Source organism: Aphelocoma coerulescens, chromosome 13 (genome assembly GCF_041296385.1).
Source record: "Aphelocoma coerulescens isolate FSJ_1873_10779 chromosome 13, UR_Acoe_1.0, whole genome shotgun sequence".
In the NCBI taxonomy this organism is placed as follows: Eukaryota; Metazoa; Chordata; class Aves; order Passeriformes; family Corvidae; genus Aphelocoma; species Aphelocoma coerulescens.
Window position 1 is genome coordinate 11010136 of NC_091027.1, and position 17506 is coordinate 11027641.

General features: G+C 41.5%; 1 long non-coding RNA gene across 1 annotated transcript in view; it reads right to left on the reverse strand.

Moving 5' to 3' along the window:
• Positions 1-5923: 5923 nt before the first annotated feature.
• The window catches only part of LOC138118224 (uncharacterized), a 36392-nt gene continuing 24809 nt past the window's right edge, over positions 5924-17506 (reverse strand). Inside the window, exons 3-4 of the long non-coding RNA XR_011155043.1 lie at positions 8934-9587; positions 5924-6340 (exon numbers count right to left, since the gene is read on the reverse strand). This is a non-coding gene — a long non-coding RNA (uncharacterized lncRNA). The remainder of the gene's footprint in view (positions 6341-8933; positions 9588-17506) is intronic.

Below are 17506 nucleotides of genomic sequence, written 5' to 3' on the forward strand. Positions count from 1 at the left end.
CCCCCGCTACCGAGGCGGGTCGGGGGAGCACTCACCTAGCAGCAGCCAGCCGGAGCCCGCGAAGCCCAGGAGCGGGGCGAGCATCCCTGCGGCGCGGCCCCCGCGCCCCGCTCCGCGCACTGCGGCGCTCACTGCACACCCCGCCGGCCCGGCCCGCCGCTCCCCCGGCGGAGGGCGGTGTTTTTAGCAGCCCTCCTCCTCTCCCCATCCTGCCGAGCCCTCCAGATCCCTCCTAAAAGGGGCTATACTGCCGGTGGTGTGCGGATGCTCGTCAGAGCATCCCTGCCCCCTCGGATCCATGAGCGGCGGCGGGGGGAGCGAAGGGGAGAAACTTACTCCTTTATAGCTTTATTTTCACCTCTGGCCGGTGAAATTGCAGCTGGCCGGTGACCCGCACGACCATCAGAGATGCTGAAACACACCCAGTTTCAATCAGCAGAGACAGCTCAGCATTGCCTCTAGACATCTCATCATCACACAGCTCGTGGCTACTTAAACAAAAAAAAAAAAAAAAAAAAAAAAGAAGGAGGCAAGCTGCAAGCTGTGTGTGATACTAAATATGTGGAGAGAGGAGAGAAGAGAAGATTTGTGTTCTTCACTGTTCCCTGAACAAGCTAATTGTAAAAAAACTAATGTCCGTCCCAGCTCCATGGTACATGAAGGGCTTTGCAGAAGAAGGTATTAAAAATGCTGCACCAGTGGTGAGAGCACGTCTTGCATCCCTCTGGGAATCACAGTGCCAGTGGGGTAAACAGGATGGGAGTGCCAAAGGGTAGAAGAGACGCTGTCTTTTTATTCAGCCGTGTGAGTCACTAACATGGCAGGTCTGCACAGCAGGCAGAACTGCCTGCTCCAAGCTGTGACATGCAGCTGTTTAACTCTTTGGGAACATGGACCAAGATACACCAATAAAATTCCCTGCTTGTACCAGGAATTAGCACTAGTTCAGGTATGATTACAGCTGTGAAGGTCACATTTCCTTTGCAGATACAAGGTTTTGGTTTTCTTAAAGGTGAAAATGAAGCATATGAAAATGAAGAATTTCTATTCCATGTCAAAAAATTTTTCACCATGTGGTTTCCTTCTGATTCAATATGAGAAGGACTTTAAAAAAATTCCTGTGTACAGAAGCCCAGCAGCTGATTAAACCTGATGTAATTTGTATTAGAGTCACCACTGCCCACTCCTGAAAGCTATTATAAAATTGGCATGTCCAGTTTATTCAAGGGCTATTTGTCTTCCAAGACTCACGGTCTCAAGGCAGAAAACCATCATCAAGCACTTAACAAGTGAGCTGGAAACCAAAGAGAACTGTAACTGCTTCATCAGACTGCAATTCTCACAATAAATGCCTCTAAAGTAGTTGGGACTTCAGCTACACCTTCAAGTGCCATAAAATCAAATATACCATCTATAAATTTGACTTGGCAAAATCATTTCTACTGCCATCTATTTTGCTTGAGAGCAAGATAGATTATAGATTAAATACTGCAGCATTTATTTTACTCAAGAGCATCTGTAGCCTATTCCTACAGCCTTCTCTTTCTTGAGAATGAAAAACAAGTTTCTACCCCAGTTTTTACTTGCCTCCCTGTGGCAAGTTTTGTGTTGCAAGGCTGTAGCATGTCTCATCTTCTCCAGGCTACCTGGATCCTACAGTTCCTCTGTCTAGGCAAGCCCAGACTTCTCCCTGAACCACCAGTGTCATTTACTGAGCCTTGCTTCTGGGCTCCTGAAATCTGTTAACTGGAAATCACAATACTGAAGCTAACTGATATAACAAAACAAGTTGTCCTAGAAATATTCGAGGCCAGGTGGGACAGGGCTCTGAGCAAAATGATCTAGTTGAAGATGCCCTTGCTTACAGAAGAGGGGTTGCACTAGATGACCTTTAAAGGTCCCTTCCAACCCAAAATGTTCTATGATCCAGAATCTATTGATCTTTGAGGCCTTTTAAAATAATATATCCTTAGGGAATTTGAGGGATCAGAGGAAACTGGCTGAAGAGTACCAGCTCCCAAAACTTCACTAAGATTTATGCAAACAGATCTGCATATGCAGTTGCACAATGAGTCCTGGAAACACCTTCCGTCATCTACCATAAGAGTGAAGATCATTGGCATGACAAATCCCACCTGGACCTCCATGCCCTTGCTTTGGCGCGCTGCAAGGTGTCTGCCTATGCTCTACAAAGCAGAGCTTTCCTGACCTCAGCATCTCCTGCAGCAGCTCCTCCAAGCTCTACACAGATTAAAAAAAGGCAAGTGACTTCCTGTGTTTCACACAAACTTCCTGTCTCTCTGCAGAGTTCTCATAAACCTTTCTTTAACTCTTGACTTTAAAACCTTTTCTAGCTCTTTGCTTCTCTGTAACTACAGCCCAAGGCAAATTTGGCTAAACTGATTATTCAAAAGGCCCACCTACAGTTTTCTGAAGTTGTCGGCACCTCAACAGCAGTTTAAGTGCTCTCACTTACTGGTGTAATAGTAATGGATGTTCTGCCTTTGGAGGTGTCAAGGTGACAGACATCTGTCATAATAATGCTGAAATTTTCCATGCTAGGAAACCACCCAGAATCTTATGATTCACAGAAGCATCCCAAATCACTACTACACCAGAGCTGTCACTCCTGCAGAGGACCTTCAGCCACCAAGATATTAAGGCCACTGCCAGCAGTGACCTTCCTAATAGTCAGAGAAGAGCAGAGGGCAGCATGAGGAAAAAACTACCAGAACCCCCATCTTCTGTTTGCATCACAGCCTGGGCTGGGTTATCGAGAACAGGCATTTTATCACCTCCCCATGAATACAAAGTGGTTCCTACTTGCTCTCAGAATTAGATACAATAACATTAGCCTAGCTGGGAAGAAATCAGTTTATTTCTTGCTTGAATACATTTGTGTCTATTCAATAGTCCAATATAATCTGCTTGCCCCAAGTAACACCACTATAAAAAAACTTCAGAAGTATTCCATTTTGTTAAATATTTTTAAAAGCATATGAAATATATTTCAAGCTGTGGTTTACATGATTTTTATTTCAGATTTTTCAGTCTCTCCTCATTCCCAACCAGATGGTAAATAGTTACTATGGCAGCACCTAAAGTAGAGTGACTCAGCACTCCCTCAGATTCCAGTAGCAGCACTGTCTACCCTTCTGGTTTCTTACGATTATAACCTTATCTTCTCTTTATTGTTTCATTGCAGAAGTATGATGTTTAAAAGATCATTTTTTCCTTATGAAACTCAGCATTTATTGGTGGAATCAATGCAAGAATCTGCTAAATAAAGATCATATCTATTCAGGATGCTATTTCAGCTTTCCTTTTGTGTTGATCACAAAGATATTTGAATTGTTTTCATAATTTCTCAGTGTTTCTTTGGAGCTTTATATTGCCAAGTGAGCTTGTCTCATATCAAGCCACAACACGCCCAGCTCCAAAATATCCCTGTCTGTTTGACTGGGAGCAGAAGCCCCCCTTCCCTTTGTTAATGTTCAAAGCTTCTTGCTTTCTGTACCTGTGGAGTTTTTTTAAAATTTACCTTGCTTTGAAGGTTGTATTTACACCCTGAGTCTTCTCCTTTATCCTTTCTTTGGATTGCAGTTCAACCCAGAGGTGACGGGCCAACCAGTGGCCATTGTTACTAAAACTCTTTGAGTGTGACCATCCAGCCAATTCTTTATCCACTACAGTCATCCAATTTTTCATGTCTAAGAGCATGAAAAGGTTTTGGCAAGTCATCAATTTAGAAGAAATTATTTTTGGTAACAGTGAAACTTGAAAAGTCTGTGGTTTCCCATCTCATGGTTGGATTTCCCCAGAGCTAGAAGGGTGTGAATGCTCTCATCATGGATATTCCTGCCATTGAGGTAGTTGTTTTACTGTATTATGACATTCTGGAAGAAAGCGAATTTCAAGTGGCTGGCTAGGGATCTCAGCTGAGTTAGTTTCTTAACTTTAACTTTCTAAAATTGCAGTTGACAGATTTAGGACAAATAATATAGCAAATATGTGTGGGAAGGGTTAAGGTACTTTGTGAACATTAAGATAGTTCTTTTAGACCTGGAATGCAAAAACCTGCCTGAGGATGAATAATTTTATTTTTCTAGCTAGCCCTGCAGGCATCTTTCACTTTTTTCTCAGCTATTACGAGCCCTCCCAACCGTGAAATCACACAGGAAGCTCGAGGCCCTTCCCACCGGGTGTGCACCTGCCCGGGTGTTTTCAAAGAGCAGATAAATGAGACGATCGCGGCCGGTGCCGGGGCCCGGATCGTCCCCGGGGGCTCAGGGGACACCTCCAGCACCACGGACAGCGACAGCGCAGTAATTATCGTTATTAATTAACAAACCCGTTCTTTGCCCCGTTAAATCACTGGAGGTTCTGAGGGACTCCCTACTGTGTTCGTGTTACTGCTAACATTAGAGATAGCAACTGTAATTAATGTGTTACCCTAGAAGTTGCAGTTGTTCCTTCCTTGTTGTCTGCTTTATCACTAGCCTCCTCTTCTGCCATTTTATCTTTTCCTACCTGCAGAAGAGAAGATAATTAAGTCCATCCTGCAACGGACTAATAGAACCCTTTAAGTTAGTAAATGCTTTTGAGATATTCAAGCCCAACACTAAGCCATGTCCTCAACATGTGCCACAACTACACATCTTTCAAATCCCTCCAGGTATGGTGACTCAACCACTGCCCTGGGCAGCCTCTGTCAGTGCCTGAAGAAATTTTTCACAATAGCAATCTAAGCCTCCCCTGGTGCCGTTTCCTCTTGTCCTGCTGCTTGTTCTGTGGGAGCAAAGAGCAACCCCTACCTGGCTCCAAGCTCTTTTTTGGGAGTTGTAGAGAGAAAAAGTCCCCTCTGAGATGCCTTTTCTCCAGGCTGAGCCCCTTTAGCTGCTCCTGATATGCCCCAATGGTCATCTCATATAGATGATTGTGGGCCTCTGCCTAAGGGCTGTAGGCAGCAGGTGTACTCAGGATGGGCAGAAGATTTATTTACCAGAGGGACAGCACACAGATCAGTGCTATCTCGCAGCCCAAATCCAGATGAAGAGGTAGGACTGCCATTTCAATAAACCTTTTTTTACATCTCATAGCCAAGAGAAGATTCCAATTGCTGCTGAAAGCTATACAAACATGCTACATGGTGCCAACTCTCCATACTTTCCTGACCTTGAAGATTTAGAGAAAGATATTGTGACTAAATGAAGGGACAGAATCAAACCTTTGAAGTCAAAGGTACACATTCCCTCAAGTCAATAGAAACAGCTCCTTTGACCACTACATTGGTGCTTAAAGCATTCCCATCTTTCAGGTTGTTCATATCAGCCAGCAGAGCATTATGATTTGCTAGCAGCTCTCATTTAAACTACATTTCCATCAGTATGATCTTACCTTAATGGCAAGGGTACAGCTACAGTTAGAGCAGGCCAATGGCTCCCTAAGCCACAGTAACACACCTGCCCTCCCAGACAGGATGCACTTCCTTGGAGCCATGCACAGCAAGCAGGACAGGCCTCAGGGTGGCAACCAGGGGTCAGGCCAGATCCCAGACTATCAGATATTATCTGTGCGGTGATGAGGAAGGACGAAGGTCAGGAAGTCAATTCACAGGCGGGAGCTCAAGTCCCATGGCTGAGTACAGGCATGGCTGTGACTGAGCTGAAAACCAGCATTCCTGCAACTCAGGGCAGAAAGAAGCTTCTGGGACTGGGCTTAAATTGTCTCCTGTGCACATGGGAAGCGTGTGGGCAGGAGCCCAGGTGAAGCTGGTCAGGACCACCAAAGCCCATTAGAGCTCTCAGGACTTCAACAGTTAAAAACTTTCTGCTTTGAGCAGTCTCTTAATGTTTGACTCCAGACACTTGGCATAACAAAGGTCCCACAGGATTCTATAATAGCACTAATTAATTGTCTTTTATGTGTTAAACTTTCACAGTAAATACTTCTCATATATACATATACACAAATTACAATTCTTGGACTCTGAAGCAATTTACCAAGTGCAAATCTTTATATGTCTCATTGATTTCATAAAATCTCACCTATGCATCACTGTTAGCTGAGATCAATGACCTTAGTGCCAAAATCTTCATGGCTGTAAGGAAAAGGCTGGAGACAAGACTTCTATTGAACTATTCACAGGAAAACTCAGTTGACTGTGAAAAAACTATTGTTGAAAATACCAACAAGCATTAGATTAGAAGTGGTATAATGACCTAGTTTGTTCTCTTGATTTCTGTTTACATCCATTAATCACCATGAACACTATGAACTACTTCTGGTGGAGTTATGCAAGGAGTGCACAGGTGCCACTGCTGCTCTGCTGCTGCTCCAGCTGTAAAGACAAAGCAAGAAGAGGGTTTTTAGAAAAAAATCCCAAATCCTAGACCCACTCTTTCTATGTTACAGTAAGAAGGGAGAAAACAAGTAGTTCTATTATGGTTGTTATGGAACAAATGAAGATATCAGAGTTGGACAGAAGTCAATTCCATAGCCCTTCACGCCAGCTATGCTGAAATCACATTAAGAAAATAAGTGATATTCAGCTTAACCTCTTCTGACTTAGAGGACATACTCACAGCTCAAATCCAAAAAGATCCTGTCAACAAAGTGGAGCTCTGTTCACACTTCTGCTGTGGCCAAAGAGCTTAATGCTGCTGCAGGAAACTATGTTAGGCCTCCATTAGACTGGAAGTAAAGCTTCAATCTATATAAATATAAACACACACTGTAATGACCTTTGAGCTTTCATTAGAGAAAAGCTCTCTCTTTAGATTTAGACAATAGACAAATACAGGTATTGTGGTTCAGCTTGCAGCTCATGAGCCACACCTCTAAAGTAAGTAAAGGACAAAGCCAAGACCTGAGCATACCCAAAAGCTCAGAACTTCTCAACTTTAGGTGGAGTTTTAAGTGATAACTTATATATATTGAACGATTTTGCCACAGATTTTGGCTGGAGGCAGCTGAATGCTGACCTGTTCATGGCAGTTGTGTGGGCAATGAGGTTGTGCAGTGGCTGCAAAGCGACTGGCTGTTCCTGCTGGTGAGCTCTTGAAGTGTCAATCCTATTATTTAAAAAGCATCCAGGCTCTTTGAGCTGTAAGTGTGCCAATAAAGCACTGTGCTTCACCAGCCTGTGTGAGGAGGGAGAGTCCTCATGGCCAAATTTTGCCATTGATCCACGATGTGACCTTGTCAACGGCAGCAGACTGGCAGAGCAGGGCAATGAGCTTTCCACCTTGTTTCCTCCTGTAGCAATCCCTTTTGGATTTCTCATTTTGAGGAAGATGCCATCTGCTGTCAGAAGCTCATTCAGACAATTGGGACAGAGTCAACTCCAGTAAAAGCATCAGAAGTCAAAGAGCTGCAGAAATATCCCCATTGAGAGTGCAGGCTGAAATGCCTTTATATAACTCCTTATTACTATAATCTCACACATTTATTCATGATTTTCTATTAGCTTGTACTCAAATGGAGCATCTTTTAAACAAGCATTTGTGTTGCAGACAAAAAGCCCTTTAGCCTAGTCTGTCAGGGCTTTTGATGTCATTTGCCTTCTCGCCACAATCATCTGCCAGCTGCCTATTTGTGCTGTTTAATTAAAAAATAGAATTGATAGGTCATGAAATTTTTATAATAGCGAGATTAAGAATTTAGAAAACTGTTCAAAAACAAAGGTAAAAGAGGTGTGAATGTCAGAGCTGGACCTGAATATGGTCTTTTAGAAGCACTGTAGAAGAATCCCTTGTTGCACAGGGAAAACTCACTGTTTACCAAGGTAACAGCAAAAGTAGCTGTTAAATAGTAGATTTTTCGTTCATATTTTGACTCAAATAATATTTCTTGAAAGGGAGTAAAATACACTGCATGGTCTAATAAAATGGATGTAATGGAAACAAATCCCAGTATCAATGAATGGATGCAGGACTGAATGTGCAAAAAGGGGGCATAAATAAAACCAAAGTAATGAGGAGTTTGGATCACTTCAGTCAAAGGGAAAAGCCACTGCATGAAACAATTAATTGCTTACAAGACCATGTTTCAGCAGCAGCATTTAAAGCCAGAATTAACAGTAGCAAAGACCTGAATTGCTTAATATCCTCTGGAAAAGGAGGGGGATGAAATTTGAGAAGGTGTGGACTGATGCTGAGTACTCTCTGAAGCTGAGTATGAGGCATCATAGTAGGATCTCACAAAGATGAATGATTGGGCAAGAAGATGGCACAAAAACCTCAGTGTTGGTAAGCACAGACACGTACCCGGAAAACATATCCTAAATAGGTACAACAGAGAGTACCTATTGAGTTGGCTTTTTTAATGACATGAGAAATGTTTCTGTTGAGCTAAACTCTTTACACCCCAGAGGGGTAACTCTCCCAGGTCACTGCTGAGTGCACGCACATGTTGCTCTCCATAGCAAAGTGCTCTGCTTTCCAAAAGGCTTTTATTTTCCATTTATGTCAGTATTTTTAAAACACCTCTTGAATGATAAAGCAGCTGCCTTTAAGCACACAAGAGACCTCAAGATCTTTTCCTAATACAGATCAGGCCATTCCTTGGAGGGCAATGTTTCCTTCTGCTTTCTGGAGGAGGGGAGCAGAAGCAGCTGGAACTGCCAGCCAGCAGCATTGAAGCAAAAGGCATGTTGTGCTGCCTGTGACACTTCTGGATAATGATGGTAAAGGCACTGGCTGCTGGTTGCTTTAAAATAGCACACTTACTCCCAGAACCTACTTCTCTTTTCCCAAGGGTAAGAGATATTGAAATGCAGTAGTTTATCAGACAATCAAATGATTGTCAAATGAGATCTAGAAACCTATGTCTCAGTACTCAGGTGTGGAAAACCAGACTGAAATCCTCACAGCAACCTGAAAATTCCCCCCCTTTTTTTACAAACTGACATTGATACATATTTGATTTCTCACCTCTATGTTGTCACATCAGTTTGCTTGCATAGGGATGCTGCCATGGGCCCCGCCCTGTCCAGTGCACACCTATGGGCATGGGCTGTGTGCTTCCCTTTCCATAGCTCTGTGGGGAAAGCAATCTGGGAGACCCAGAGAAAAACATATCCTGGTTGTTTGAAATTAGTTAGAAATAGTCTCTCTTCTTGTTTGTTTGTTTAAAAATAGCATAGCAATTCTAAACATTGATGTTCCTCTCAGCTGATCTGGAAACGTCAGAAACTTCCAAAGGATGTGATTAATCTTCCAAGCAGGCTCTATTGCAGCTGCTGGGGTGCCACAAAGTGCCTTGAGACAGTGCTCCACAAACTCCATACTGGGTTCTTTAACCTCTGACTCTCAGCATTTTTGCCATCAAGAAGTTGTGGTGCATCACCAGCTCCCACACAGCCGCAGGTATTTTTCCATCACGCTGAATCCCACTGGTTTCACCAAGATGGAGGTGATGTTCTCTCTTAGTGCACTTCCAAAAGATGCATCTTTTCCCTTTTGTGGGAAGCCTCATGTGTTACCTGTCATTTTCTTTTCTCAACAGACTTATCAATGTTTAATCACCAGGACAAAATTTTCCATGTTGACTGGAATGCTGACTCATCTTGAAGATGTCAGTAGGTTCTAAAAATAGGAAAAAGATATTTAGTAAGACTGAAAACATGAAATGACTTTTTGTTTGAAATCTCTATGGCCTTATATAGTGCAGTTCACGGAGTTCCTAACCATGCTGGTGTCACTGTGACTCCACAAGTACATTGTCTGGGGGTTTGGTTTACTTGGTAAAAGAAACCCCAAAATTACATGGGAAAAAAACTACTTAAATGGATTATTAAGCTTGCAAAACAACAACTTAAAAGTTAGAAATGCTACAGGAAAACTGCCATCCAGGAGAGGTCCACCCTGAGCAAAACAGAGATTCAATAAATTTTTCATAGGAAAAAATATGCAAAATATAACTAAAGAAAGTTTGAAAGCACGATGTAAGGAGACTAATACATGGTCACATAAGCAAACTACATTTTAGGATTTTGTTTCTTAGGAATTATAGAATCATGTAGTTTGTAAAAGACCCTTAAGATAACCTTCTTGGTGTTCAACTTTGTTTTTATTAAGTATAATAATAAGTATAATTAATAAGTATAAAAGGTGGTAAAAGGATTCACTACACAGACAAGAAGCTGGATTTGTGAAATCTTTTACCAGGTCATTTGAATCACAGACAAACCTGTAAAAAATGCCCAGGTAAAACCTTTGGCTACAAGGATCCTATCAACAGCTGTGGCTTTGTGATGAAAATTCCTTTCTTGAGGTTTGAAGGTCCATTTCATGGAAGATATGAATATATGAATCCATGACTACTTGTAAAAATCCATTTTCTTTTGTCTTTGCAGTTACTGTGCATGGGTGGCATTTTTCCTCCGAAACAGAAACCACCACATGACTTGTGAACATCATCAGTTCACCACATCTGGGAAGAGGAGTTTCCAATCCTTCCCACTGATACCTGGGTCCCAGTGTGCCTAAGGCTGCCTGCTGCATCAGAAGGGGCTTGGAAGAAAAATGGCTAATTTTTATACTTATCGTTGTCAGTAGCCTGATGACCATCATATTCTCATTAATATTTTCAATTCTGTTTTGCATTTTTTTATGCAAAATATCCCAAACTACTTGCTGTACTTAAATCATTCTTGTCTGCCAGGTCAACTTCATGGACCTCCCCTGGATGTGCTGTATGGTTTCTGGCTTATGTTTCCCCCTTTTTGCTATTGATAAAGTCTCTCATTCACATAGTGCTGGTGCATCCATCTCAAGCTGATGTCATGAAAGTATTTATAAATGTAAGCTCCTACTGTACTTCCCATTTTGACACAGTGACTACCAAATGCCCCAAATTCATAATGAGTTTGAAAATAGGAAAAGAAAAAAAAAAAAAAAACAAACCAAAACAAGAAAAGCAGAGATAATAAATGAGTTCTTCTACTCACTGCACAGATTATCACAAAATGTCTTGAGTTACTTCTTGGTCACATGGGAGCAAATCTCACAAGAACCAAGGATGCCTGTTTTGGGCTCAGTTCTGGAGCAGTGGGTTCCCAAAGAGGTATGAGGTTATGTACACAGGAGGACAGACTTCCATTGGGAAGATCCAGACTGATCCATCCAATACACCTGACATTATGGCTTTTGTTGTTACTGTCTAAATGAACCTGCCTAGACATGTCTGAATGCAGTAGATGGTTGGATGGAAAACAGAGCGAGCAGCCAGGCTGTAGCCCATCAGGAGACTCAACCTCTGCATTTTCACATGACTCTGACAAACCTCAAGACCCCTTCTAAAATCTAGAATTCTTCACATGACTCTGAGCAACTTTTCCAGAGGTGCATTTCAAAGCAGCAAGAATTTGCATGTACATCAGAAATGGAAGTTAAAGCTCTCATCATACCATTGCATCTTTGGTGTCCTCATTTGATCTCACAAAGGGTTTATTAATGGCACAAGAAAGCACTTGCTATCTGCACTTGTGGTTTTTATGACAAAACATCTGTAAAGCTTCCATAAGAAACTGGAAATAAAATATAGGTGAGATACATTAACTTTCTGACACAAATAGTTTTATTCTGCCCACAGGGAAGTGAGATGATCTTTAAGGTCCCTTCCAACCCAAGCCATTCTATGATTCTACTCCTTTATTCCCTCAGGAATTTGGTTGATTAAATGTAATTAACATAATTATTTAATCAAGATCACCCAATAGTTGGCCTTGATAGTTCCAGGAGAAAGTTTTATATGTTTGCAAATATATACACATTTCAAAATAAGTAATTGGAAGAAGAGTAAATAAATCCAGATTACTGAGAATGGAAGAAATGTACTGTTTTACACAAGCTCACTCCAGAGTGGGCATCCCAAAAATAATTAAAATTTCAGCTCAGTTTAGTGGGAAGCTAAGTGTGAGACTAATTCAGCGTCTTGCAGTACAGCAGTTGATTCACCCATGTTCCACCACCTGGTTTCCAGTAATCTCCTCACTACTGAAGACATCAAACACTTCCCTATGTGACTGCATGTAGTGAACAGCAATGAAGCCTGTGGGTGTGGGCTCACTTGCAACTTGGGTTATGGCCTGAAACATCTGGATTTTTTCAGCATTTACTCTACTAACAGCACAAGGTTAGTGCAATATGCTCTGTTCAGAGAAATTAAATCCATCTCATTAACATGAGATTCTGTTTGGAGCTAGAACAGAGGGCATCCTTCTTCCCACTGTGTCTTCCAGCATTGTTCTCCATGACCAAAAGAGCTTCTTGGACTTTGACATCTTCAGGCACCTCTGAGCATACAGAAATTGCCCATGGGCTGACGAAATTGCCACTGATGACTGTACATATATCTTCCTCTACTCCACTCTCCAATATAGGTCAACACAGCTAACTTGCCAGAGGTACCCTGTTTCCTAGAAAGGGCTTTTGCAGATTTCTTAGAACAGACTTGTACATTATTTGGAAGGAATTTGTTGTTTCACAGATTGTGAAAACTGTCACAGTAATTTGATGCTAATGATTTTGCAAAATACTCTTCCAGTTTGAAGTTTAAGGCTTTGGGGAGATTTTCTTTAAGTACAGATACAGAATGTAGCATGAGCCAGACTGAGATGTCTCTGTAGAGCACAACCTGTTTGCTGACCATGTAACTCTCTGTAACTGGGTTGTCTTTTTGGTGCTCTTCCTTTGCCACAAACACACAGCTGTTATTACTCATTGACTGCAGAAATTTGGAGCAAAGACTCTGTTAACCAGGATGTATCTAGGAGATCTAGTCAACAAAACACGAGCATTGTCTTCATAAAAATATCCCCTCACAGAAACTATTTAAATAAACTAACTCTAGCCAAGTCTGCAGGACATGATGGAATTAATTTTTGAGCTCCTAAGGCTTTCTGCAGCGTGACTGTGGATGACTGCTAACAATCCCGGAAAACCCAGACTGTGGGAATTTCTGGGAGTGGAGGAAGACAAACACAGCCTGGGACCAGTAGAAAGCTGAGGAGCTTATAAAGCAACCAGTTCAGCTTGAGCTGGGGGAGGATCTGGGAACCAGTTCTCTATCAGTCTTTCCTACTAAAGGTGATTGATGAGTTTTCATATAATCATAGAATAATTTGTGTTGGAAAGGATCTTTAAAGCTCATCTATTCCAAACCCCCTGCAATGGGCAGAGACATCTTCAAGCAGACCAGGTAGCTTAACACCCCACTTAGCCTGGCCCTGAATGTTTCTAGAAATGGGACATTTTTAAGTAGTCAGTATAAAGTTGGGGTGACGCTGTTGCTCACAGTTAAGCTGTTCTTCGATGTGGGTGAGGGCGAAGGGATTGCTGGGCTCCTAACATGACAGGCCGGGGACTAAAATGTTCAAATATCTGAAGACATTTTCTTCAGAGGGTGAAACATCTCATCATTGTGGATGATTTCCTATCAAATGGAGGGAGTACAATGGAGTTTTCACAGGCAGTTTCCCTAACCAGATATAATTTTTAAAAAAGTAATAATGAACTTTTCGAATCATAAACCAGTGACAACCTTGTCAGAATTGAGTGTGATGTGCTTTTGGGAAGACAAGGCATAAAGTGCAATGATTAGGGAGGCAAATGGCCAAAACACACACACACACACAGAGGGGCCAAGCATCACTGAAAGATCACAAACATCAGCTAGGTTTGCCTGGCACAGATTTTTGTCAATTTCTTTTCTTCTAATTAATTTTCTTCCTGCTTCCCATTTTATAAATGTGCACACTCCCTGTGGGATGTACAAGCAGGCTGTGGAGATGTAGGATATGACAGATGCTTATTCTGTCCTGCACATAGCTGGAAACATAACAAAGCATCTCGCAGAAGCCTTTTCCCAAAGAAATACTCCCTCAGAGCGATGACACTGACACCAGACGGCGACACTGTTTTTCCATAACCTCCTCAGCACAGCCATTTACTTACTCTAATACTCTAGACTGCATCCAATAAAGTAATTGTAAAAGTCATAGTCCTGGAATTTATCTCAGATTATCATTGCAGATTTTAACACTGGCTTCTGTTGTTTCTGGCAAGTGCCCTAATTGCAAGATGTAACCAATTGCATGAGTAACTGCTTTATGCTTGCCTGTTGTAAATCACTTGCTGTATTTGAAGTTTTCTTACTAATACATTTTACACTTGCTAGTTGGTTTTCAGCCAGTCTCCAGCCCTTGCCTGCACATCATGTCCCCTGCCTGGGTGTGAAAGTATGTGCAGGATGCTAAAAAATTAGTCCTGAAATATGCATGACCCTGACAGCTGCACTAAATAAATTGGGAATTACCAGAGAAGTGTCATAGATTATTGATGGAATGCGGAAGGAATTACTAAGCACAGCTCAAATATTAGTAAAGTGATGAGGAAACAATAGCTCACTGATGGAAACAACCGCTGAGATGAACCATATAGATATGGAGAAACAGAGGTAGCTGGAAGAAAGCCTTCTGATGATGTGATCTGATATAACACTGACTTATGAGATATGCTTTCTCCTTTCCCCTCTTACTTCACATCTTTTAAAGACTATCCAAATTCACAGTGTCACCTACAAAATGTTTGTCACAGTGCAAGGTCTCTCACAATGCTACTGGAGAAAAGCAGATTGTTATCACAGGGTTGACTTTTCAGGAGAAGAATGTATTCAGTGTATTTAACAAAATGCATCTGAGAGATGGAAAAATGCAAAACTGTGTGTTACCTGAACATACCTGATCATACAGGAATGAAAACAAAAGGGAGCATCCCTTTTGAGCTGGATGTGATAAAGCACCTGCGCATAGGCTGAGGGAGTGTTGCCCTCCCTGAACATCACTCAGCATGGTCCATCCAGAATAATGACACAGCATGCTCAAAGGACAATCTGATTTAAAAAATTTTTTCATTTCTAGGGAGCAATAACAAACACACAGAGAGCAAAGCAGATCACGTCATACGTAACATTTTTTTTAAAACAGTTTGCTCTTTGGACTTCTGCTTTGTTTAGTAGAAAAACATTTATTGACATTTTTGTCCAAGGCTACAGCATGTTTTCATAAGTAAACTAGGGGAGAAGAGCTGAAATTACTGCATTAAATATATCACTGTACAAGCAATTCATCATCAGCTTGCAAGGTCATACCTAGCTTTGGCTGTAAGGATCTGGTCTGGGTCCAGTGTTAGTCAGGACTTTCATCAGCAATATTGTATTAAAGAGCAAAATACAGTCTAACAAAATTTCTGGATGACAGAGTGTGTACTCCTACTACTGGCTCTGAAAGTGTGTTAGGCACAGGGAAAATACTGAGTAAAGGCTTCCTTTTCCTTCGCAGGATATGGCTACACCCTCATCCAGCACCCACAAGTGCATCCTCAATAATCCAGGAGCGAATAAATATCCTGGTAACACTCTGATTTGGAAACCCTTTTTTCATACGTTGAATAGAACATGGAAAACTACAGCTTGGTTCCCATCCTCATTTGTAGCCCCAGGCTAAGTCAGTGAGACACAGCCATTCCTTCTAGAGTAAAGTTAATCTAACCTCTCTTTGTCAGGGCTGCAGCATCCATGGTGATCTTCCTCTAATGCAACCCAGGGGACAGCTGTTCTTATGAAATCTGGTTTTTTTTTATATTCACAGGTCAGCAGACTTCTGAATCATTCTTTACCAAATTTCTCCACTTGATATTCGTAATTAGCTTGTCCTGTGCAGCTCTACCCCTATTAAACAAAGTTTGATTGCAAAATTTCTCTGTTACTGTTCAGTTTATTTTTTCCACAGACAGCTGAAAAATCTGTCCTGAGACCACAGTGCCTTTCCTAAGAACACCAACACTTTGGAATCTCTGTCCTGACTCAGTCAGGTTGTAATACATTTCCTGAATTAGACAGAATTCCCTGTAGAAACTCTACTTAATACTTTTGGTAGTTTTATTGTAAATCTCAAAAAATTTAAATATACTAATATTGAGCACTATAACCATAGTTTTCTGAGGGAGCCTGTACATTTTCTTTAAATGACCTCCAAATTTTTGGAAGAGCTGAGAAACTAATATAAAGAGAGATTTAGTTTTCCAGCATCCACAGTTGTGTGCACATTTGTCTATACACGTGTATGTATAGTCTATGAATACATACTCTACTAAATTCAGATGGCTACAGATATCTGTCTACACTTTATCCACACCAAAGGGTTGTACAGTTTGCCTTGGAAATACATATTGCAAAGGGATTCAGGTAGAGAGTCTATAAAATTGCTCTTGATGCAGAAAGTACATAGACTCTTACTCATTTGAATAACCGGCAGATTCCATTCTTCAGGTAACTCTTCCCCGCCTCCCCTTTAGCAAGAGCATGTTTGTGGTGAGATATTAATCATTTCCTGCAGCACTGTGTATATAAAAGGAGCCCAAGGCAGAGCCACACACAGTTCACCCAGCTGAGGAGCAGAGCTGACTCTCAAAATGCTGGTCCAGGTTGTGGCTCTGCTGGGTCTGGGGGTGCTGGGCAGCTCAGCAGCACTGCAGGAGGAGCGCTCCAGGACTTTGGTGGGATTGATCATTCAAGAACTTCTCCAAGATATGAAGACACTAAATTTAAATTCAGTAAGTTACTTAATTTTGAACAACTTTCCCCTAGCTGCCCTTCTATTCCAGGTTCTATTCTGAAGTTACTAACTTAATTTTCTCTTGAGCAGGTCCCCAGCCTTGTAACTGTGAATGCTACGGTAAGAAACCACATGCTTCTATTTAAAATTATTATCTAAAATCCCCACATTTCTTTCCCACTTCAGAATTCTAATAGCAGTAAGAGAACTTTACAGACCCACAGAAATGAAAAGTTTTTGCAAGAACCTATAGAAAGCTGCTGCCAATGCTAAAATACTTCAGTAATTCTCTCAGTAGGCAAAGGTCTCAGATGTGCACGAGCATCTTCTTGGAAGCCTCACAGATTCACTCTGATCCCTTTGTTTCAGAACAGTCTGTTTAGTCCATATCCTATACAGACCCATTCATTTCACTGACCTGTATTTTCCTGAAATCCAGTGGAAAAATTAGTTTTTTATGGAGGACACAAGGAGTACCAGTGAGAAATAGCAGCCCATCTCCATCATTAAAAGTGAACAGAAGACAAATGGCATCAGTCCCTCTTAGGTTCAGGGAGAAAAGTTGAAAATTCACACCAGCAGCAATAATTGCTTTTATTTCATTAAAACAATTCTGATCCAGTTTCAAGAGAGACACAACAGCAAGACATGAAGCCTTAATGCAGGGTTGGCTCTCCTTTCCCTCAAGGAACAAACATCTCCAGAATTGAAGACATCCAAATTTTATATGTCCAGTTTCTTGCGGCACCTGCAACTTACTTAAGGCAGTTAGGAGGTTTTGGACCTTGGCATGTCCTTAAATGAAAATTATAGATTGTACTATGATTTTCTAAATTTGGTGTTCAGTAAATGGCTGAATACAGAATCAGGGCTAGTGTTGAAAACACA